Here is a 23,461-nt window from a genome sequence, read left to right on the forward strand (position 1 = left end):
CATATGGAATGTAGTTATAATAGCTAGTTTAATGTCTCTGTCTACTAATTCTATTTTTGAATCTGTTTTATTGATTTTTCTTCTTATGGGTTGTATTTTCTTACTTTTTTACATGATTAGTAATTTCTATTGTATTTCAGACATTGTGAATTTTACTTTATGCCCTGGATATTTTTGTATTCCTGTTAGTATTTTAGGGCTTTTTTCTGTGGTGCAGTGAAATTACTTTAGAAACAGATTGTTGTATTTATTTGTTTTTTCTGAGATAGGGTCACACTCCTGTCACCCAGGCTGGAGTGCAGTAGTGCCATCTTGGCTCACTGCAGCCTCAACCTCTCCTGCTCAAGCAAAACGCCCACCTAAGTGCCCCAAGTAGCTGAGACTACAGGCATGGGCCACCATGCCTGGCTATTTTTTGTATTTTTTGTAGAGATGGGTTTCGCCATGTCACCCAGGCTGGTCTCAAACTCCTCAGCTCAAGCGATCCACTTGCCTTGGCCTCCCAAAGTGCTAGGATTACAGGTATGAACCACAGTGCCGGGCCTTGCAAATTATTATTTTGAAGCTCAGTCAGGTGGGAACAGAGCAGCTGGCAGCCTAGAGCTAATTTTCCCCAATACTAAGACAGTATTCTTCTGAGTATCCTACCTGGTGTCTCTTAAATTATGAAGTTTTCCAGTCTGGCTGATGAGAGCATGAACTATTCCCAACACTTAGATGTCTTTGGTAATTGTTCCCTCTCTTCCTTTCTGGTGGCTCTGCTCTAGGCCTTGTGCATTTATTTCCTCAAGGAATGGGGATTGGTATTGAGCTGAAATTTTGAGATGAAGATGGACACCCCCCTCCCCTTCCTGTCTGTATAATTCTCTCTGTTTTGATACTCTGTCCTACAAATTCTAGCTTTCTTCGTTTTCCTGTATTCTTAGCTTCATCTTCTCAATTTAGGATGACCATCAGGCTTCATCTGGGTTCCATTGCCCTGCACTGAGGCCTGGAAACTGTCTCTAGAATATACGCCGGGACAATTGTGAAGTTCTGTAGGATTTTATTTTTCTTTTTTAAGGAATCACTGTAGTGTACTGACTGATGTTTCATATCTAAAGACTGTTATATGTTTTGTTCATTTTTAAAGTTTTTTCTTAGGTGAAAGGGTATAGCTGCTTTCTGCTACTGTATTTTGTCCAGATACCTTTGTTTTGGAAGCTAAAAATTACTGTATTACTCATATAGTTAAAGACGAAATTACAGTGAAAATTATACAGTATCTATTTTGATGAAAAACGATTAAAGCTATAGATATAAATAAAGCAGGACTTCCAGTCGTAATTTATAATAATAAATTCATTTATTTAAAAAATAAAATGATTAAGTGTAAACACCAAGGAATTAAAAAAAGAGCAAACTCGTAGGCACTGGAAATGTAAATAATAAGGAGGAACAGGAACTAAATGAAGGGGAAGACAGAGGGGGGATCAATAAAACCCAAGCTCAACATTTGAAAAGATCTGTAAAAAAGAAAAACCTGGTAAGAACACCCAAGAAATAAAAGAGAAGGCATAAATATTATTTGTTAATTATTATTGCAAATATAAAGAGAGCATACCCACTAATTTATCAGTACTTTAAAAGATAATATTATGAGCAAGTTATGCTAATAAATGTGAAAGCTTCGATGCATGGATGGTGGAGTCAAGACTGGAGACTGTAGTATTCCAGAGAAGAGATTATGGTGGCCTGAACTCTAGGACACTAGTAATAGAAACAGATAAGTTAAAAACGTACAACAGACATTTATAATTCCATGAATGGAGGGGTGGGAGGGTTAAGGTGTTGGGTTACAGGGTTCTCCCTTGGGCACTTGCAAGGTATTGAGTGGTGTCACTACAGCTAAGAAATAGCAGGGTTTTTGGGGGGGATTAATTTGAGGTACATGGGTGTCGGTAGCATTGTCTAGTTGGTTATATGGGTCTGAGCTTACTGAAGTCCGGGTAAATTGTCTTATAAACTTACCAACTTGTTTTTCTTTTTGTGAGTGTGCCTTTAAATGTTTCCAGAAATATAAAATACCCTCTTTTAAAACCACATTAAACCCTCCCCCATATAAATATTATGTACCCGGCTAGATCTTAGATATGAGAACAAAGATCCTACTTAAACAGCAGTCTCTTGTAATAAACACTAAAATGTATGCTTGTAACAGGAGCCCTTAACTTTTTGGCATAGTTTCTATGTAAGAACTCAGATTTCTCTGAGTGATATGGCTGTGGCTTAGATTCTGATTCTCTAAAAGTCATTGCCAAGCTTGTCTGACCCTGCTGCTAGGTAGCTAGGCAGGCTTCACTAAAATATAGTCTCAGATCCTTTCATTTAACTACCTAAGTTCCTAAAATACTTGAAAATGAGCTGCACTGAGTTATGTTACTGAGGTGCTACATGCAGACTTGTCTTCCTCTTGGCTTAAACAAAACTCCAAGTCGCCTCAAAGATGGAAATGAGATTTGTTTTTATTTTGTTAAAGAGATGTGATGTGTATTGGAAATTGCCTTTCCCCTTAGGCTTTCATTCCTTGACTGGATTGGAGGCTGCTGCACACTACCTTAAGCCTGACAGTTTTAGCATAATCCTAGCCTGACCTGCACTGAACTGGCTGTTACTAAAAACTTTTGTCTGTGTCGTCTGAAGTATTTACTGCCTGTCACAAGTAGTACTCTTCTTGCTGACTTCTTAGTGACATATAAAGTACAACTATAGCTTGAACAAGGTAAACAATGTGGCTTTTTGTTACATAGTACAACATAAATTTTCAAAGCATAGTACATTCTTTAGTTTTAATTGATAGATTGGAAATTTAGTATGAGCATGTTGACAGGTGTGGTTGCATTTGTGATGTTTATATTTCGCACAATTCTTCTTCCTCTTCTTTTTTTAAGGAGAGAGTCTTGTTTGTCTCTCAGGCTGGAGTGCAATGGCATGATATCCGCTCACTGCAACCTCCGCCTCCTGGGTTCAAGCGATTCTCCTGCCTCAGCCTCCCGAGTAGCTGGGGCTATAGGTGTGCACCACCACACCTGGCTAATTTTCATATTTTTTGGTAGAGACAGGGTTTCACCATGTTGGCCAGGCTAGTCTGGAACTCTTGACCTCAAGTGATCCACCCACCTCGGCCTCCCAAAGTGCTGGGATTACAGGCGTGAGCCACCTTGCCCGGCCAATTATTATTATTATTTTAATTATTCCTGGAACTATCAAAGGAAAGGCTTACACCATGGTTTAGTAAATTTTTTGGGCCAAATCTTAACCATGCCACCAATTTCTTATCTTTTTATTTCAAATTTAATTAATTTATAATTTTAATAAAAAATGCATTTATTTACATGATTCAAAATGCAAAGTGCTGTTTTTAAAAAGTATCCCCTGGAAGTCTTGTTCCCTCCCATCCCTGTCTGTCCCTTCTCCTTAGTTCATTATATGTATTACTATATTTTTATTAATTTCTGTTTATTCCTTTAGACTTTATGCAAAAGGCTAATTCAAATGTATATTCTTATTTCCACCTCCTTTGACTCAAGATAACATACTAATACTTTGCACCCTGGTTTCTTTATTTTTATTCCATGGAGCTCTCTCTTTATATCAGTCAATACATAAAGACCTTCCTTATCTTTTTTCTTCTTTTTTTACTGTATAGTATTCATTTGTTGGTATATGCTGTAGTTTATTCAACCAGTCCTCCTTTTGCACTTGAATTTGTTCAGTCTTTTGCTATTACAGGCAATTTCATAGTGATTAACCTTGTACATGTGTATTTCATATGTATGTGGGTTTCCTGATGTTTTTGTTTCCTAGAAGGGTGTTTGCTAGGTGAAAGGATACATGCATCTGTAATTTTGATTGATATTATTGGATTCCCTTTATATACATCTTGCATTTTGCATTTCAGCAGCAATATATGAAGGTCCTTGGAATGCCCTCCTTTTCCTACAGCTTGACAAGTGGTTGGACTTAAATCAGATTTTGCCAACCTGATAAGAAACACTGTCTCACTGTATAGTTTTTGTTTGCATTTCTGTTTTCAGCTTATCATATGTTCAAGGGCCATTTGTATTTCTTTTCTTTTTCACATACTTGTCCGTTTTTCCGTTGGATTATCTCCTCTAAGAATTATTTATATGGGTGTATTTCCGGACTTTGTATTTTGTCCCACTGGTCTGTCTATTCATTTGCCACTCGTATACTTTTAGTTGTTGAGGCCATATAAAATTATGTTGTTAGAGCTGTTTTCTCATTGCTTCTCATTTTCATAGTTTTCCTGGCAATTACTGCTTGTTTATTTTTCAATAAGATCTTTAGAATCAGCCTTTCTAAGTTCCTGGAGGAAAAAAATGGATACTTTTATTGAGTTTGTATAAATTATAATACCTTAAGAAGAACTGATACCTTTATGATGTTTAGCCTCTCTAAGAATATGATTATAACTTTCTCTTCATTCAATTCTACTTTCATTTGTTTAAAGGGTTTTAAAGTTTTCTTTAAGTTTGCACATTACTAAGTGAAAATATACAAATATTTAGTTGCTGTTGGAAATGAAGTCTTTATATCTTCTGCTGTTGTTTGTATAATATGTTGTATATATGAAGACTATTGATCTTTGTATATTCTTTTTATAGGTTACTAGCTTACTGAATTATGTTTGTAGTCACTAATTCTTAATATTGGTTTAAAGCACATTTTATGGAGTTGGTGAGTACTATATAGGATTTTTTTTTTTTTTTAATACCGAAGTCTTGGTTGAGAGACTATTACACGGTGTATCCATTTTTACTGGTTTAGATATGTAGCATGATGAACCTTAGCAAGTTTAAAAAGAATCATTTCTTTATTTTGACTTGAAATTTCAAGTTTTTTAATTGATGAAAAGTTGTCATTGATTGTGGCAAGGGGGATGTGAAATCCAACCATTTATTGGTATGTGTTATGACTTAGCTAAGTCTAATAATAGTCAGTACATACTACTAAATCATTCAAAAGCAAATGGTCTTTTAGATCAAGTAATAGAGCTCTTAAATTGAGATGTATTTACCTTAGATAGTAAGAATGACTCTTTGGTCTCTTATAAGAGGTGAAGAGAGATGCTGTTTCTGGGTTAGTATTTTTGCTAAAATTGTTTTATGAGAAGCACTTACTTTCATATGTTAAAAATTTGGAACTTGAAGTTAAAGCACACTGTCTTGAGTAAAAAATATTGGTAGAAGTTCAGAAATGTAAACTGAATTGTCTTTTATCTTATTTTACCTAAGTGGACTATGGAATCTTAAGCTATTAGTATACAAATACTTGTAGGCCAGGTGTAGTGGCTCACACCTATAATCCCAACACTTCGTGAGGCCAAGGTGGGAGGATCACTTGAGGCCAGGAGTTTGAGACCAGGCTGGGCAACATAGTGAGACACCATTTCTACATTTAAAAATTAGCCAGGTGTGGTGGTGCATGCCTGTAGTTCCAACTGCTCCAGAGTCCGAGGCAGGAAGATTGCTTGAACCCAGCAGTTAAGAGGCTGCAGTGAGCTATGATGATGCCATTACATTCCAGCTGGTGCAACAGAGTGAAATCTTGTCTCAAAACAGACAAACAAAAACCCCCCAAAACCAAATTTGTATTTCCCTTCTCCTTTTCCTGATATTTGAATATTTAAGTATACATATATTCTCCATAATGAACGCTGTATCTATCATCCTGAACTTTTTAACCGCTCTGGTCTTTTGTATACTAAAGCTTTCAGGCTTTAAATAAAGCATATATATCAAAATGCTTTGAAGAGTAATTGAAATCTCAGTTTCTCCCCCTCCTTTTAACTAAACAGATGGAAAGAATTATTTGATAGTGTTTCCCAGAGCCCTTAATAATGTAGCATATTTGAGTGTCTGACTCTTTGAATAATGAGTGTGAGAAAATTGAAAAATGAAATGTAGAGTGCTACAGTGGGTTTTAGTAAACAAAGTTTTGTTATGTCACAGTAAATGGTAATGGATAAATAGGATAATAGGAGTGTCTTATATTTGGGAAATTACATTCATTCCAAAAGAACAAAGGCAGTAAGCAGGAAGACAAATTAGTTAACCCTAATAGTGAGAAAGGGAGCTGATAGTTTAGCCTCATGAGGTCAAATTATGTAATTTCTCTATTGTATAAGAGAAGAGTTTCAGAAGCATTCCATTTTCTTTTTCAGATTAAAAAGAAGCCAGCATTATCAGATAGTGGAAAAGCTTATTAATACTTGCTGTGTAGCCTGAATAAAACCATTATTTAAAAAATGTGTGTGTGTACGCGCATGTAGGTTGTTGGTACAATCCACTTTTTATATACTTGCTTAGATTTGTCAGCAGCAAGCTATGTTGCTTAATTCCTCTGGTAATTTTTATACAGCAAAGCCCTTTGCAGGTGGGTTTCTTGCACATTATGATATTAGTACTTCATTATGAGTTGGTGTTATCTCTTGAGTGGAAACAATGGCATCCATCTCTCTTTTTTTTTTTTTTTAATTAAACTGGATGTTAGAATGCTGGAAGGTTGTTTAATTTCATCAGTGTGTATCTGAACTAGTATTTTATCTGGTCTTAAAAATAATTGCTGTCATAGTGGAATCATTCTTTCGTTCCATTTTTGTTTCAGATGTTAAGAGTTAAATTGTGATTTTCCTATTTCTGGAAGAATAATTAGAGAGTTTGATGGATTCAGATTCCTTCTGTTACACAGGAAAGCCCCTTTCCAGGCCAGTCTCAAGAAACTGTGGGAGGAGGATATAGCACTGACAAAGGGTGATAGAAACTCATTATTATCAAAGATCTAGTTGCTGCCAGGCCTTTTTCTGTTTAGTCTTATCCTTGGCATCATAACCACATTCTGCCTATCTTATTCCCTGAAGTGGCCCTCTTCGTTTTTCCATAATCTGGTCTTACATTTCTTTTTCCTGTCCATCTGGCCAAGCTCTTTTATAACTTATTTGTGCATATGCTGTTTTGATACTTGGCTGACTAAGTGAGCTCAGGTCCGGCTCTGTGTAGAGGAATTGCTCTCCTCCACTATCACCCCTTCCTTTGAGGACTGTTCTAGACACCTCTGGATTAAAAGCACAACAGAAAACATAGCTATTTATTCTTGGAAATAATTACTTAAGCAAAAAATAATGTGACCCTTGTCAATTTTTGTTCTGGAGAACCACAATCTGGAAAACCTGGGATAAAGCAGAATTTTAAACCATTTCTCTCCATTCCCTTTAAGTGACCTTAAAGCAAGCTGTCCTCATTTGAGTCTTGCTGTAGTGTAGCGTGTCCTTAGAAGTTGTTGTGCCTTTCCCTGGCTCTTCCTTCATGTTTCTCCCAAGATTACTATAATGTAACTGAAGTAAAGGTCCAGCAGTAAGAGAAGCAAATGAGATGTTGTTGAAGGGTCTTGGGAACAGGAGAAATGTGAAAACAGTGGTATTCATATTGGTCATTCTCTTGTAGTAGGCATATTTTTAGTGAGAGGAGTAATGGTAGAAAAATTTTTAAAAAGCACAACAAAAGCTTCTAATATTGCTAGGAGTGCGTCGTAAGAGTAATGTTCAAAGCCTTGATGGAGCTTAGTTATAAATAAAGTTAATTTACTTTGAAATTTTGTATCGTGAAAAAGCATATGTATGTCCTTCTCATTTCACTGATTTTAATGAAAGATGTACAACTGACCCTTGAACAACACAGGCTTGAACCTGAACTACACACGTCCACATATGCAGATTTTTTTCAACCAAACTTGGTGTTTGTGTAATGTGAAACCCATGTATATATGGCTGACTTTTCATATACACAGGTTCTGCAGGGCCTGCTATGGGACTTGAGCAGGTGTGGATTCTGGTATGCTCAAGGGTCCTGGAACCAGTCTGCTGCATATACCAAAGGTCAAGTGCAGATCCAGCCCTCAAATAATAGGCACAAATTCTAGAAATTGGTTCATTCACCCCAGATTTAAACATAAGTGATCTTAGAAAATGTAGTTTGGTGCTCACTTTGGGAGCACATATACTAAAATTGGAATGATACAGAGAAGATTAGCATGGGCCCTGCACAAAAATTATTTTAAAAAATTAAAATTTTAAAAAATGAAGTTTGCTATACATAGCTTTTTAAAAAAATGGATAGATTGTAATGACTACAGGTAAAAATGGGATTCTGAAATGGATAGGTTCTAAGTTTTATGACTGATACATTTGAAAAGTATATTCTCTTGTAAGATGGAAATTATCTTAAGTAAAAGGCTTCTAAGGAGATAAGAGATTTTATTGGGTAGAATATGTTGTGTTTTTATAATATACTTAATCTGGACTACTATCAGCTTTGTAAACGTTCTGTTTATTTGACATATTTGCCACCAGTTTGTACATTTTTGTGTTTTATTCTCTACATTCACAGGTGAAGTCCTCAGTGATTTAATGAAAACATTTTCTAATGAACTCACTTATCAGTTTCTCCAACTCAAAACAAATTGGAAGTAGGGATGCTGTACACACAGTCAGTAAGAAATAACCACTAACAGCCTGATGAGAGAGAGGGAGAAAACCAAAATGCCTCAAGTTAAGTAAGCAGAACAGTCCAGATTTACTTAGAGAAGTGATTCTTAACCTTATGGACACCTGTCTTAGTCCATTTTATGCTGTTATAATGGAATACCTGAGACTGGGTAATTTATAAAGATCACAAATTTATTTGGCTCACAGTTTTGGAGGCTGGGAAGTCCAAGAGCATGGCGATGGCATCTGGTGAGGGCCTTTGTACTATGTCATCCCATGGCAGAAAGTGGAAGGGTAAGGGTGGAAGATCGAGAGAGCAGAAGGGAGCCAAACTCACTTTTATAACCAACTCAGTCTCAAGATAAACAACCTGCTTCCTCAGAAATGACATTAATTCATTCTCTGGCCTCATGACCCAGTCACCCCACCTGCCAATACTGTTACATTGGGGATTCCGTTTCCAACACATGAGCTTTAAGGGACCCATTCAGACCATAGTGACACCTAATGGAGTCGGTAAACGTTTTTCTCAGCAAGAAGTATAAACATGTATCAGTTTGTGTTCAGTGTCAGGAACTCTTGGGCTCACTGAAGCCCAGCCTTGGGCCCCAGGCTAAAAACGTGATTTAGTATAGGAGCAAATAGCTTTATGTGTCTAATTTAAGAGCGTCACTTTGGGATGCTTTGTAGATAATTTATATAATAGGCAATATTGAGTTAACAGAAAATGTTAAATTTTGTACTACACACTTAGTAAGCGTACAATGTTTCTTTTTTGAATTAAAAAATATGCATTTTTCACTTAACATTTATCCCATTATCTGGAAAACTTAGTCTTCATTCCCCAGGGATACTGGTTAGAGAAGTGATATTCTGCATTTGCATTAAATAAGCTTCACTGTAATTTTTTTTTTGTTTTTTTTTTGTATTTTTTTGAGGCAGAGTGTCGCTCTATTGCCAGGCTGGAGTGGAGTGGCGCGATCTCGGCTCACTGCAACCTCCATCTCCCGGATTCAAGCCATTCTCCTACCTCAGCCTCCTGAGTAGCTGGGACTATAGGCACATGCCACCATGCCCAGCTAATTTTTGTATTTTTAGTAAAGGCAGAGTTTCACCATGTTGGCCAGGATGGTCTCCATTTCTTGACCTCGTGATCTGCCCACCTCAGCCTCCCAAAGTGCTAGGATTACAGGCGTGTGCCACTGCGCCTGGCCCACTTTGACATTTTAATCAGTGATGTCCAGGAGACTTTTTGTACTATTGAGATTATGCGCATCTCTTCCCAACTCCATGTTCTGAAATGCCAGGTTGGTAGGTTGTGTCCTGCCTTGGTGGGAGTGTTTACACCACGAAAATGTTACAAATCAATGCTCATTCTGCCTTCATTCCCCCAAGCTGTGTTTTTAAACATTTACCAGCACACAACTGATTTTAATTACTCATTCAGCAAACATATGTTGATCACCTGTTGTCTTTCAGGCACTGTTCAAGGTGCCAAGGATATAGCAATGAATAGACAGTGTTTACTTAAGTGAATGTATTTTTCTAAATCCTAAATTTTCTAACAAATTGGGGAGCTTTTAGGGGTCGTTAGTCAAATAATGGTGGGAGATGAAGAGTCAAACAAAAGTAATTGGTTTTGTTTGCCACAGAACTTTCAGAATCTTTTAATGTGCTGGTGTGCACAGTTGATCTCTAGGAGGACAGTATAGTATGTATTCTTTCTTTCTTTTCTTTTTTTTTTTTTTGAGACGGAGTCTTGCTCTGTCACCCAGCCTGGAGTGCAATGGCGCAATCTCGGCTCACTGCAAACTTCGCCTCCTGGGTTTACACCATTCTCCTGCTTCAGCCTTCTGCGTAGCTGGGACTACAGGTGCCCGCCACCATGCGTGGCTAATATTTTTGTATTTTTTTAGTAGAGACGGGGTTCCACTGTGTTAGCCAGGATGGTCTTGATCTCCTGACCTCGTGATCCACCCACCTCTGCCTCCCAAAGTGCTGGGATTACAGGCTTGAGCCACCGCACCTGGCCTATAGTATGTATTATTTCTAATACGTAACCAAGAACTCTTTTTTTTTTTCCAGAATATGTGTAACACATTTCAGAAGTACTATTCTGCTGCTCCAGGGCAGTCATATCCCAGATGTTAGAAATTGGTGAATGAGGTCATTACTCAAGAGATGTATGTAGGTCAGCGTATGGGCAGGATTTCTGAAGACAAACTTTCCCATCGTGTTTATAGGGTGATTGATTTTTAGGTTGTGGATTGAGTTATTTTATTGATGTTTGCCTGAACTATCCTGTTGTATTTTCATTTTCAGTATTTTTTTTTTTAATTTTATGTAAAGCACTGCTCTACTTACATTGTTGTTAAACTTAGAAAAGTGCTTTTTCTTCTGATCTCCAGTTTCTGGTTTGGGGACACTTAATGATACATGTATATGAATTTCTGCCACCACCTACTCCCTGTTACTAGACTTTTTCTCAGCCCTGGGCATCCCTTCCTCCAATGCCTCTCGCTGAAATGGGAGTCTCTTAAACACCATTCATCTACCATTTCACCCTTATTAGACTATGGTGTTTCTCAAGTGTGACTGATAGACTGTTGATTGAATCAGTCACTTGAGTGGTATTAAAACCATAGGTTCCTGGGGCTCACCTCAGGTCTGCTGATTCAGAATCTGTGTGGTGTAGAAGCCAAGACTCTGTGATTTAAAGCAGATCTACAAGTGGTTTGTATTGAGTTGTTTAATTTCCATGCTGAGTTGTTTAAATTTCATTTTTTGGTAGGTGTATACAGTATTTCTCAGTGTAGGTGCTATGGGCATTTTGGCCAGGATTATCGTGTGGCACTCTGAAGGCACAACAGGACTTTTAAAGTCATTGGGTCCTACCTACCAAATACTATTGTCATCCCCAGTTATTGAGACAACCCAAAATGTCCCTCCACATTTCCAGACACCTCCTTTCCATTTTTATGGGGGTAGTATCCTCAGTTAATCACTGTTGTATACTACTTTCATTATTCTAGATGTTGCTTTTAATAATTTAATATACATACCTAACCTAAGACTGCAAACTATTCACTAACTCTGTCCACTTCCCAAACTGTATAAAGTCTTTAGAGCAATTTAACTGTACTTCCACCTTCCCATTTCCATGGTATTCTGCTCCATATTTGAGTTCTAGTTTTTAAAAAATTGCATAGACATTACTGTTTTTTGCAGTCATCAGTGTTTATCTGTACCGAAGATTGCTAGTTTATTTAATACTCCTTGCATTTTAAACTTTCCTTCTGAGTCTTTTTTCATCCTGAAATACATCTTTTAGAAGAATATTATTGCACATCTTTTGGCGGTGAACCCTTGGTGTTTGTTAGAAAATGTCTTTATTTTGCCCTATTTATTGAATGATGTTTTACCTGAGAATATAATTCTAGATTGACTTAACTTTTTTTCAGCTCCATATTCTACAGTCTTTCTGGCTTTCTTTTTTCTCTGAAAAAGTCTAATTGTTGTTCTTTTATAGATAATCTGATTCTTTTCTCTGAGTGCTTTTAAAGATCACTTCTTTTTATTTAGTTTTTTTTGCGGTTTCTGTAGTGTGTCTAGATGTGGATTTCTTGTTTATTTCCTCTCCTTGAAACTGTGTCTCCTGAATCTGAGGTTTTATGTCTTTTACTCATTCTGGAAAAATTTCAGCCACTGTCTCTTGAAATATTGGTTCTCTCTTCCTTTCTTGTTTTGTTAGATGTATGTTATATCTTCTTGTTCTAGTCTTCGTGTCTCTTAATCTCTCATTCTATCTCTTGCTCTCTTTGCTGCTTCAGATCTGCCATTTTGTCTAATTTTATGTCGGTGTACGCCAGTTAGGTTTTTAATTTCATTTTTTATTTCTAGAAATTCTGTTTTGTTCTTTTTATCCTGTCTGCCAAGTCATTTTTGTTAACCTCTTGTGTCTGACCCATGTATTTATTTCTAGTGTTAACTTTAAAAAAATCTGACCTATGTATTTCATACCTTGTTTTATTTCTTAAACTTTTAAAGCGTACTTGATTGTAATGTTATGTATCTTTTAATTCCTAAAGTTTAACTTCTGTGAATTTAATTTGGTTTTTCATAGTTTTTACTGCTCTGGTGGTTTGTTTCCTTTTGTGCTTGATAATTTTGTTTTAAGCTCGTATCTGTCTAATAATATTATATAGTAATTTCTTGGAGTATGGGTATAAGATGTGTTTATCTACAGAGAATTTGTTTCTCCCTCTGCCAGGTGCCTTGTGTTACCACCAACCCAGAAACAACTTAAATTTATTTCTTGACTTGAGGCTCCTGGCCCTCGAAATCAGTGTAAATTTTAACCCTATACTTAACTAGGGGCAGGCTTGTAATTATGGATTTCCGGGGAAGATACTTCAGTTCTAGTGAAGGCCTGATTTGAACAAGTTGCCTGTTGTGGACAGAGCCCTTTTCCCCAACCTACCTATGGGGAGTGACTCTTCAAGGGCATTGCTGGTTTTATGCAGTAGTCTCAATTTCAGCTTTCACATCTAATAAAAATCAAAACTGAAGTCCCTAGATTCCAAGTTTAGTCTAAGGTCATGGCTTGAACTTTTGTTTACAGCTCTGATTTTATTCAGTAAATACATTTAATAGATTTTTAAAAGCTGTTTATACTACATCTCTTTGTGCCACCTATGAATTTCTTTGCTTGTGAGTTCAGCAGTACATGTAAAAGAGTGTTTGTTGTATCTTGTCTACTATTTCCAGATATTTGTAATGGAAGGATATTTTATATCTAGTCTAACTTATTTTCGAAAGTGAAATCTTGGAAGATGTTTATGCCCATTGGGGTCTGAGCACCATTGGGCTAGAGATGCTGCTGCTATTGCTTCTTTAGTGCAAAGTTGGAATTGGCTACCTGATCTCTTATCCTTTCCCAAACTCAGTGCTACTGTTAAGTTTTATCCATATTATTGGTTTGGTCTGCCAGTTACCATTTAGAAGTGTTACTGATATGGAACAGGTCCATTTTTGAATTCCAAAATTCAGAATTAAACTTTGAAATACAAATTGCTGATATGTTGGAACTGTCTGTACTCCTATTACTCACAGTTTATTTTCCATGTCGATATCCAATTATTATCTGCTAAGTGCATTTTTTGAAAGTTAATGATAGCCTCAATCTTTTTTTTGTTTTTTTTGGTTGGTTGGTTGTTTTTGTTTTTGTTTTTTTAATTAGGACTATGTAGTCCTAGAAATGTAGATCTTTAATTATCTGGTTTTAAGAAACAAAGAGCCATTCAAGTTAACTTAAGAAAAGAGAGGCTATTGTAAAGATACATGATATATGGAACTAGAAAGTTGTCAGGAACTCAAGGCAGCTTGGAGATCTGCCCTTTTCTCATGGTCTCGTGATTTTCTCTTTCCACCTGTTCTTTGCTCTTTACTGATTGTCTCTTCATTGCATCTTTTCTATTTCTTCAAAACTTCACTTTATGCCCAAAGCCCTGCGTGCTGTGACACTGGCATGTAGCATGGTTTCACAGTGAGTTACATTGCATGGTGGTGCTATTTCTCAGTACTTCCAGTTTCAGACATTTTAGAGTTGTGCCATGTAATACAGTTATCACTAGCCACATGTGGCTTTTAAAATGAAAACTGAAATTATGTATAGGATCTGTATGCTGATAACTGCAAAGCACTGATGAAAGATATCAAAATCTAAATAAACAGAGACACCTGCCACCTGCCAGCCGTGTTCATGGATTGGAAGACTCCATATAGTAAATATGTCAGTTCTTTCCAAACTGATCTATAGATTTAATGTACTTCCAAATAAAAGTCCCAACAGCAGATTTTTTTTTTTTAACAGACCAGCTGACTCAAATTTATATGGAAAGGCAAAGGACCTTTGTTGCCAAAGCAACTTTGAAAAAGAAAAAGTTGGAGGAATCACAAAATTATTGTGATTGTAAATTTAAAATTTACTATAAAACTACAGTAATCGGCCAGGCCTGTGTGGTTCATGCCTGTAATCCCAGCACTTTGGGATTGGGAGGCCAAGGTGAGTGGATCACCTTGAGGTCAGGAGTTGAAGATGATCCTGGCCAACATGGCAAAACCCCATCTGTACTGAAAATACAAAAATTAGCTAGGCATGGTGGCGTACCTGTAGTCCCACCTACTCAAGAGGCTGAGGCAGGAGAATCAGTTGAACCCAGGAGGCGGAGGTTACAGCGAGCCGAGATTGTACCACTGCACTCCAGCCTGGGCAACAGAGTGAGACGCTTGTCTCAAAAAAAACAAAACCAAAAAAATTACACTAATTAAGACTGTATAGTGTAGGTAAGAGATAAACACAGGATTAGTAGATCAATATAGATCAACATGGGGTCCAGACATAGATCTACACAAATATAGCCAATTCATTTTTGACAAAGGTGGAAGTCAATTCAATGAAAGGAAAATTGACTTTTCCACAAATGATAAGAAAGAGTTGGACATATACATGCAAAAAAATGTACCTAAACCTAAACTGTACACCTTACACAAAAATTATCTCAAAATGTATTATAAAACTAAACGTAAAAACATAAAACTTTCAGAAGAAAGTATTTGTGACCTGGAGTTAAGCAAAAAGATCTTGGACATGATACCAAAAGCACAATTCATAAAAGAAAACTATTGATAAATTGGACTGTATCAAAAATGAAAACCTTTGCTCTGTGTATTTGTTTGGTAGGGCTGCCATAACAAAATGACACAGACTGGGTGACTTCAACAGTAGAAATTTATTTTCTCATAGTTCTGGAGGCTGGAAGTCCAAGGTTAAGGTGCCAGCAGGGTTGGTTTCTCCTGAAGCGTCTCTCTTTGGCTTGCAGATGGCGGCCTTCTTGGTGTATCTTTACATGGCCTTTTCACTATGCATGTATATCTCTGGTATCTCTTCCTTTTCTTAAAGGGATATCAGTCTTGTTGGATTAGGGCCCATCCATATAACTTATTTAACCTTAATTACCTTTTCAAATGCCTTTCCTCTGAATATAGTCACGTTCTAAAGTACTAGGGGTTAGGACTTCAACATATGAATTTGGTAGGGAGCACAATTCAATTCATAAATTTTGCAAAAAAACACTGTTAGCAAGAATGAAGAATAAGTTACAGACTGAAGAAAACATTTGACTGGGCGCAGTGGCTCATGCCTGTAATCCCAGCTCTTTGGGAGGCCAAGGCGGGTGGATCACCTGACGTCAGGAGTTCGAGACCAGCCTGACCAACACGGTGAAACCTCATCTCTTCTAAAAATTCAAAAAAAATCAGCCAGGTGTGATGGCAGCTGCCTGTATTCTTAGCTACTTGGGAGGCTGGGGCCGGAGAATCGCTTGAACCCAGGAGGTGGAGGTTGCAGTAAGCCACTATTGTGCCATTGCACTCCAACCTGGGCAATAAGACTGAAACTTCGTCTCAAAAAAAAAAAATAGCAAATCATATATCTGACAAAGGACTCATATATAGAATACATATATATGAAGAACTCTCATAACTCATCAGTAAGAAAATAAATATTCCAATTAAAACATGGACGAAAGACTGGAAAACAATTTATCAAAGGATGGCAGGTAAGCACATGAATAGACTAAGAGCATCATCAATCATCTGGGAAATGCAAACTAAAACCACCATGAAATAGCATTTACATACCTATTAGGATGGCTGAAATAAATACAATGCCAACTCTTGGCAAGGATGTGAAGCAAGTGCAACCCCACCATGCATTGCTTCTGGGAATGAAAAATGGTACAGTCGCTGTAGAAAGTTGGGCAGTTTCTTATAAAGTTAAACATATACCTACCATATGATATGATCTAGTCCCACTCCTGGGTATTTATGTAACCTGTATACAAATGTTTACAGCAGCTCTTCCCGTATTTGCCAAAAACTGAAAACAACCCAGATATCCTTCAACTGGTAAATGGATGAACTGTGGTAAATCTATACAGTGGAACACTACTCAGCAATAAAAAGAAATAAACTAATGATATATGCAACAACTTGGTGAAAGAAGAGTCTCAAGATGTTATATAATGAATGAATTTATATGGCATTCTCAAAAAGAAAAACTATAGTCATAGAGAACATGTTAGTGTTTCCAGGGTTTAGGGAGGATTATGACTTCCATTGGAGTTTTTGCAGTGATGGAACTTTTCTATTTCCTGATGGTGGTGGTGGTGGTGGTGGTGGTGGTGGTGGTGGTGGTTACATAATCTAATATATGTGTTTAAATTACTAGAACTGTATCTTTAAAAATCCATTTTATTGTCTGGTAGTTAAAATAAAAACTCCAAATTTTAAATATTTCATTGTATACGCACATATAATTAAACAAAATTCAGTTTTTCACTTGCACTGGCCATATTTTAAGTGATCAATAGGTACATGTGGTATGGGGCTAATGTATTGGATAGTGCAGATACAGATCATTTCCATCAATGTAGAAAGTTCTTTTGGACAGTGCTGGGTTTTTGTTGTTGTTGTTGTTGTTGTTGTTGTTGTTGTTGTTGTTTTGAGATGGAGTTTTGCTCTTGTTGCCCAGGCTGGAGTGCAATGGCGCGATCTCAGTTCACTGCAACCTCCGCCTGCTGGATTCAAGCAATTCTTCTGTCCCAGCCTTGCGAGTAACTGGGATTACAGGTGCATGCCACTACGCCTGGCTAATTTTTGTATTTTTAGCAGAGGTGGTGTTTCCTCATATGGGTCAGACTGGTCTCGAACTCCTGACCTCAGGTGATCCGCCCACCTCGACCTCCCAAAGTGCTGACATTACAGGCGTGAGCCAGCATGCCCGGTGTGAGCCACCGCGACCGTCTGACAGTGCTGTTTTAAAGCAAGGATCAGCAAACTTTGTCGATAAAGGGTCAGATAGTAATACTTAAGACCTTATGAGCCATATGGCCTCTGTCTCAGCTACTCAACTCTGCTATTGAATTTTTTTAATTTTTAATTTTAATTTTTATTTTTTTAGACTGGTCTTGTTCTTTTGCCCAGGCTTGAGAACAATAGTGTGATCATAGCTCACTACAGCCTTGATCTCTTGGGCTCAATTGATCCTCCTCCCACCTCAGCCTCCCGGGTAGCTGGGACTATAGGCACATACCACCAAGAGCAAGCCTAGCTAATTTTTGTATTTTTTGTAGAGACAGGTTTTCACCATGTTGCCCAGGCTGGTCTCGAACTCCTGGGCTCAAGCAATCTGCCCCCTTTGGCCTCCCAAAATGCTGGAATTACAGACATGAGCCACCACCTGTGTACCAGTAAAACTTTATTTACAAAAATAGACATGTTTGCTGATCCCTATTTCAGAGAATTTGCCCTGTTCCCTATTTTCATGTCAGCTCAGGATTTATTGGTAGAGTAACCTTATAATTTACCATCCAAATTTAATAAATTTTTAATTGTTTTAAGAGTGAATACAGGCACTATTAATAATTTTACTGGTACAATAGGCATAACCAGGAGTACTCTGGGCAAACCAGAGATGAATGTCACTCCATCAGTTTTCCTATGAATTGGTTGCCCTTGTAGTGGACACATACCTAATGACATGTTTTGGCTGTTTTCCCCATCCAAATTACATCTTGAATTGTAATTCCCATAATCCCCACATGTTGTGGAGGAGCCTAGTGGGAGGTAATTGAATCATGGTGGTGATGACCCTCTTGCTCTTCTCATGATAGTGAGTTCTCATGAGATCTGATGGTTTTGTAAGGGGCTTTCCCCCCTTTTGCTTGGCACTTCTCCTTCCTGCTGCCACGTGAAGGACGTGTTTGCTTCTCCTTTTGCCATGCTTATAAGTTTCCTGAGGCCTCCTAACCCTGTGGAACTGTGAGTTAATTAAACCTTTTTCCTTTATATATTACCCAGTCTCAGGCAGTTCCTTTTAAAAGCAGCATGAGAACGGACTAATATGCCTAGTCTAATCAACTATGGGAAAGCGAACATGAAACCATCCCTTCAGCAGTGAGTATGGGTTATCCATTTTCTTCGGAAAGGGAGTAGTTGAATGGGAGGTACCCTGAGGTTTGGCTAGCCTGGTACACTCAAAGTAGTCTCTATTTTCTGTCCCCAAGCCTTTGCTCATGCTTTTCTTTCTGTGCCCTTTCCCCCATCCGTTTTCTGTGTTTTTCGTAATTCAGGCCATCTTTTCAAACCTCTGCAAAAATGGTATCACCTTCATGCAGTCATTCCTGTAATACCTTTTCAGGCTTACAAGTTGGTAGTTACATTTTATAAAAGTCAGTAACATAGTGCTTTAAACTGGATCCCCAAACCTGGTTGTGTATCAGCAGTACCTCAGTAGCTTAAAATATAGAATCCTGGGTCCCATTCTTAATCGCTTGACCTAGAATTCAGAATTTATAGCAATATTTTGTTATTGTTTTGTTTTGTATTTAAACTCCTTGTATGATTTTTGTATAACCGGCTATCTGATTCAGTATTTGGAATCTGTTGATTTAGGCTGAAATTATTTTATATAAACATTGACTTTTAGAGTTAGAAGGAATCTTAGAAATAGCCTATTTTCACCTTAATGTCTTTAAATTGTGGGCAGAGGGGTCAGGAAGAAGACACAAGGGAAATTACTTACTTAGATCCCATTGCTGGTTACTGGCAGAGCCAGGACTAAATGTTGTTAGCTGTCATTTAGACTTAGATTCATATTCACATTGGACATCCCCTTCTGTATAGTAAGGTTTCAGTACTCCAAGGGGCTCAATACATAGTAGATGATGGTCAGATGTTTTACTAATAATGATTGTTTCTAACCCATTTTATATAGTACCTAGCACATTTTTTGGCTCTTAATGATTGCTGCTTGAATGTGTTGTTAACCCTCAGTTCACTCTCAAGGAATGCCTTTCTGATAGTTGGAGATAATTCCCCAATCAGCATGAAATCATCTCAGAATAATTCTTCCCAAAACTAGTTCCAATCTGAATGGCCTCTAAAAGGCTCACTGAATCAAACTAAATTCTGGTACAGCTTTGAAAGTTGGTACTTTCCAAGAGCCCCTCTAAGCAGAGATCAGTCTAGACCTGTAGGATTTTCCTCACCAGTCCATTTTCATTTTAGAAAGGTTACCCAGAATCTGTGGGAGTATGTGGTCGGGATGTGTATACTGAAGTAAGGTGTGGGACCAAGGTCAGGAAAAGGCTTGTGGGAAGTGGTGGTAGCCTAAGCTGAGCTTCAAAGGATGTCTGTTAGGCCAGGGGAGGGACCTGGAATAAAAGCGTGGATAGCTTTGGGAAATGGCAAGTTGTTTAGTTTGGCCAGAGGATAAAGTACAAGTTAGGGAGTGACTAGAAATATAGATGGGGGCCAGATTAAAATGTAGTATTTCACAATTTCATATCCACAGGCAAAATAATGAAACTGAAGCCCTATCCGACACAGTATAAAAATTCACTCAAAGTAGATTATAGACCTAAATTTAAGAAAACTGTATAACTTAGAACTCTTAGAAAAGAAAGTAGGAAAAAAGTATTTGTGACCTTGGGTTAGGCAAATGGTTTCTTAGCTGCAACATTAAAAACACAAGAAACAAAAATTAATTAAGTTGGACATCATCAAAATGAAAAAGTTTTGTGTTTCAAAGGATACCCATAAGAAAATGAAAAGAAATCTTGCAGAATGGGAGAAAATATTTGCAAATCATGTGACTGATAAGGGATTTATATTCAGAATATATATAAAGAACTCTTACAAGTTAACAATTTAAAAAGAATTTAAAATGGACAAAGAATTGAATAGACAGTTCTCCAAAGAAGATATTCAAATGGAAAATTGAAAACAGGTCCACACAAAAATGTGTATGCTGATGTTTATAGCACCATTATTCATAATAGCTAAAAAGTGGAAACAACCCAAATATGGCATTTCCATACAATGGACTACTGTTTGACAGGAACACATAAATGAGTTTGAGACATGGATGAACCTGAAAACATTACACCAAGTGAAAGAAACCACAGTCACAAAGGACCACGTATTACTTGATCCCATTTACATGAAATGTTTACAGTAGTCAAATCCATAGAGATGGAAAGTAGATTAGTGGTTGCCAGGGATTGAGAGGTGGAAGAATAGGTAGTGACTGTGAATGGTTCTGGGGTTTCTTTTTGAGGTGATGAAAATGTTCTAAAATTAGTTAGTATAATTACATAACTCTGAATATACTAAACACCACTGAATCATACACCGTGAAAGGGTGTACTTAATGGTATGTGGATTCTGTCCCAGTAAAGCTCTTATAAAAAGTGCTGTATTTAGTGAAAGCTTTAAATACTCTGACAGGGAATTTGAATTTTTGTCTTTAAAGCAATGATGTGTACTCTTGCGGAGTTATAAGTCGAGAACAGCATGATGAGAACATCACTGTGGGAGCGTTTGAAGAATGGTGGTCAGATCAGTGTTGCAGCAGACTAGATCTAGCTGCTTAGAATATTTTATCCTGTTTTCTGCCCTTAACAAGTATGAACATTTTATGTTACTAATTCTGAATTCAAAATTTTTAACTTTATACATGTTAATATTTTATAATTTCTATTCTTGCTCTCCTTTTTAAAAAATGAACTGCTCAGGGTGATTGAGAAAAGAATAGCAGTTGCAGAATGTTAGAGATAATACTGATTTTTAAATTTACCTTTGTGTGTAACCTTGACTACTGTCAATTTAGAGAGAGAAAAATATGACTTATTTTAGCCAGAAGACCAGGATTCTTGGTGAATCATAATGCTTTAAAAACCCTTTATTAATAAACATGGATTTTTAATAAAGAAAGGCTTAGAAGTGAAGTTTCTTAAGGGCTTTTTAATTATCTCTTTCCCCTTCTTTTTGTGAAATATCTTAATAGTGCCAAATAAATTACATATTGGAAGATATTTCTAACATGGTAGAAGGCAAAAGAACAGTAATCATTTTAGCTCTATTTTTTTAAAATTAACCCTAAAAAACTGTAATTTAAAAACTGTTAGCCTTTAGAAAATACTAGACTGATTTACCATTTGAAATCATTGTATTCATAAGTCAACCCTACAGTAAATATTGACCTTGGTAAACCACTCATCAGTAGTTAGTGTCATAATTTTTCTGTTAAATATATGCTGGTGTTAACTATTCGTAAATCTATTTTTAGAAGAGTACATTGTGTACAGCAACCATCTTGGACAAATACTGTGTAGCTTGTAAATAGAGTGTGTGCCCTCCTGTGGTCATTGGTAACAAAAATCTCAGCTATAATCATCCTAGCTTTCTGAGTTCACATTTGTCTGCTCTTCCATAGTAGAATCACCCGTATTCTGAATTTCTTCTCAGTGAGTAAAAAACCATAGCATGATTTTTAAATGGTGGCAGTTATCTTATTTGGAGGAGATGCTAAAGGAGAAGCCTACCAGAGAAAAAATACCAAGGTGTGAGGAGAGGCAAGTAGTTGTGATGGTGCTTGAAAAGCTTTATGACTATTATACCTGAATATTTTTCAGATACACTCTGCCTCCTTTACAGAATGCTCCCAGAATGATATTCTGGTTTTATTTCTATTTCATCATTTATGTATCTTTTTTCCTCGAGAAAGGAGCAAATATCCAGCACTGTCTATTTGAAACATCTATCCCATTTTATGGAAATTAAGTTTAATTTGAAATAAGTGTTCAAATCTCTTCTGTACTGCCTTGAGTGTTTATTAGTTATGGGGATTTTGTTTGAAGGAACAATTGTTAAATGAATTTTCCCTGCAAATTTTATTAATTTATATGAGATCTTTTAATATCTTTGTTCTTCTTAGGGTTAAATGGTTAAATTTTATATTTTCAGCAATGACTGTGTCTCATATCTTAGATCCTTGGCTGGTATTTTTAGTGCCCTAGTATTCTTAGAAGAATTCCACTATTAATGGTATTATCACCTCTTGCCAGGTGATTCACTGATTTTCACCAATCCATTAATAAGAGAGTGTTGCAACTAGGAATAATTTTGGTCACATGAATGGATCTTTCTGTGATCAGGCAATGGCATGTATTGTTCTTCACTGGTGGTATGAAAATTAATTTATTTTTAGTTAACAGTTTAGAATATCAAATTGAAAGTTCTGATCCAATTATAAAACATTTTAAATTGACAAAGACTGCCATTTTAATATAGTTTCTGCTTATTTATACATGTATTATATAATATATAATATTTATTGTGTTATATGTACACATAAATACACATAATATAATTATGTATACTTATATACATAATTATACAGTTGTAAATGCCAGGAATCTAATAATATAATTTGATTTTTAACATGTGGCTTACAAAATAGATTTGTTTTGCATTGAACTACATGTATTTGACTGTACCATCAGGTGTGTTTAAAAGGATGCAGGGGGCCTGTTTTCATAATTATATACACAATTGTGTTAGCCTTTCATATCCTAAAGCTTTTAAATGAAAAAATGTAAGGCTAGTCAATTAGTTCAACTAGCCTTTGAGTGAATAGCAATACAGTGTAATACTTAAAGGCTCAGACTGGAGTTAGACTGCCTGGGTTTGAATCCCAGCACTGTCGACCCACTGGCTATATGACCTTGTTAAGTTCTTTTGAGTTCTATGTCCTTTAGTTTCCTCACTTGCAAAATGAGAATAACATCTATCTATTTTATAAGATTGTTGTGAGAATTAAATGAATTAATATTAAAACATTTAGAATAGTGCCTGGCACATCCATACTGACATCTAAGTGTATATTAGCTGTTAGTATTAGTATTGCCAATATTAAATTTTACATAAATGTTGAAATTTATTGTGAAGTATAAACTTTGTTTTGTAAATATAAATTACATTTGCATTTCTTTTAAAATATTTTTATGTAAC

The sequence above is a fragment of the Mandrillus leucophaeus genome, unplaced genomic scaffold (genome assembly GCF_000951045.1).
Source record: "Mandrillus leucophaeus isolate KB7577 unplaced genomic scaffold, Mleu.le_1.0 Scaffold974, whole genome shotgun sequence".
In the NCBI taxonomy this organism is placed as follows: Eukaryota; Metazoa; Chordata; class Mammalia; order Primates; family Cercopithecidae; genus Mandrillus; species Mandrillus leucophaeus.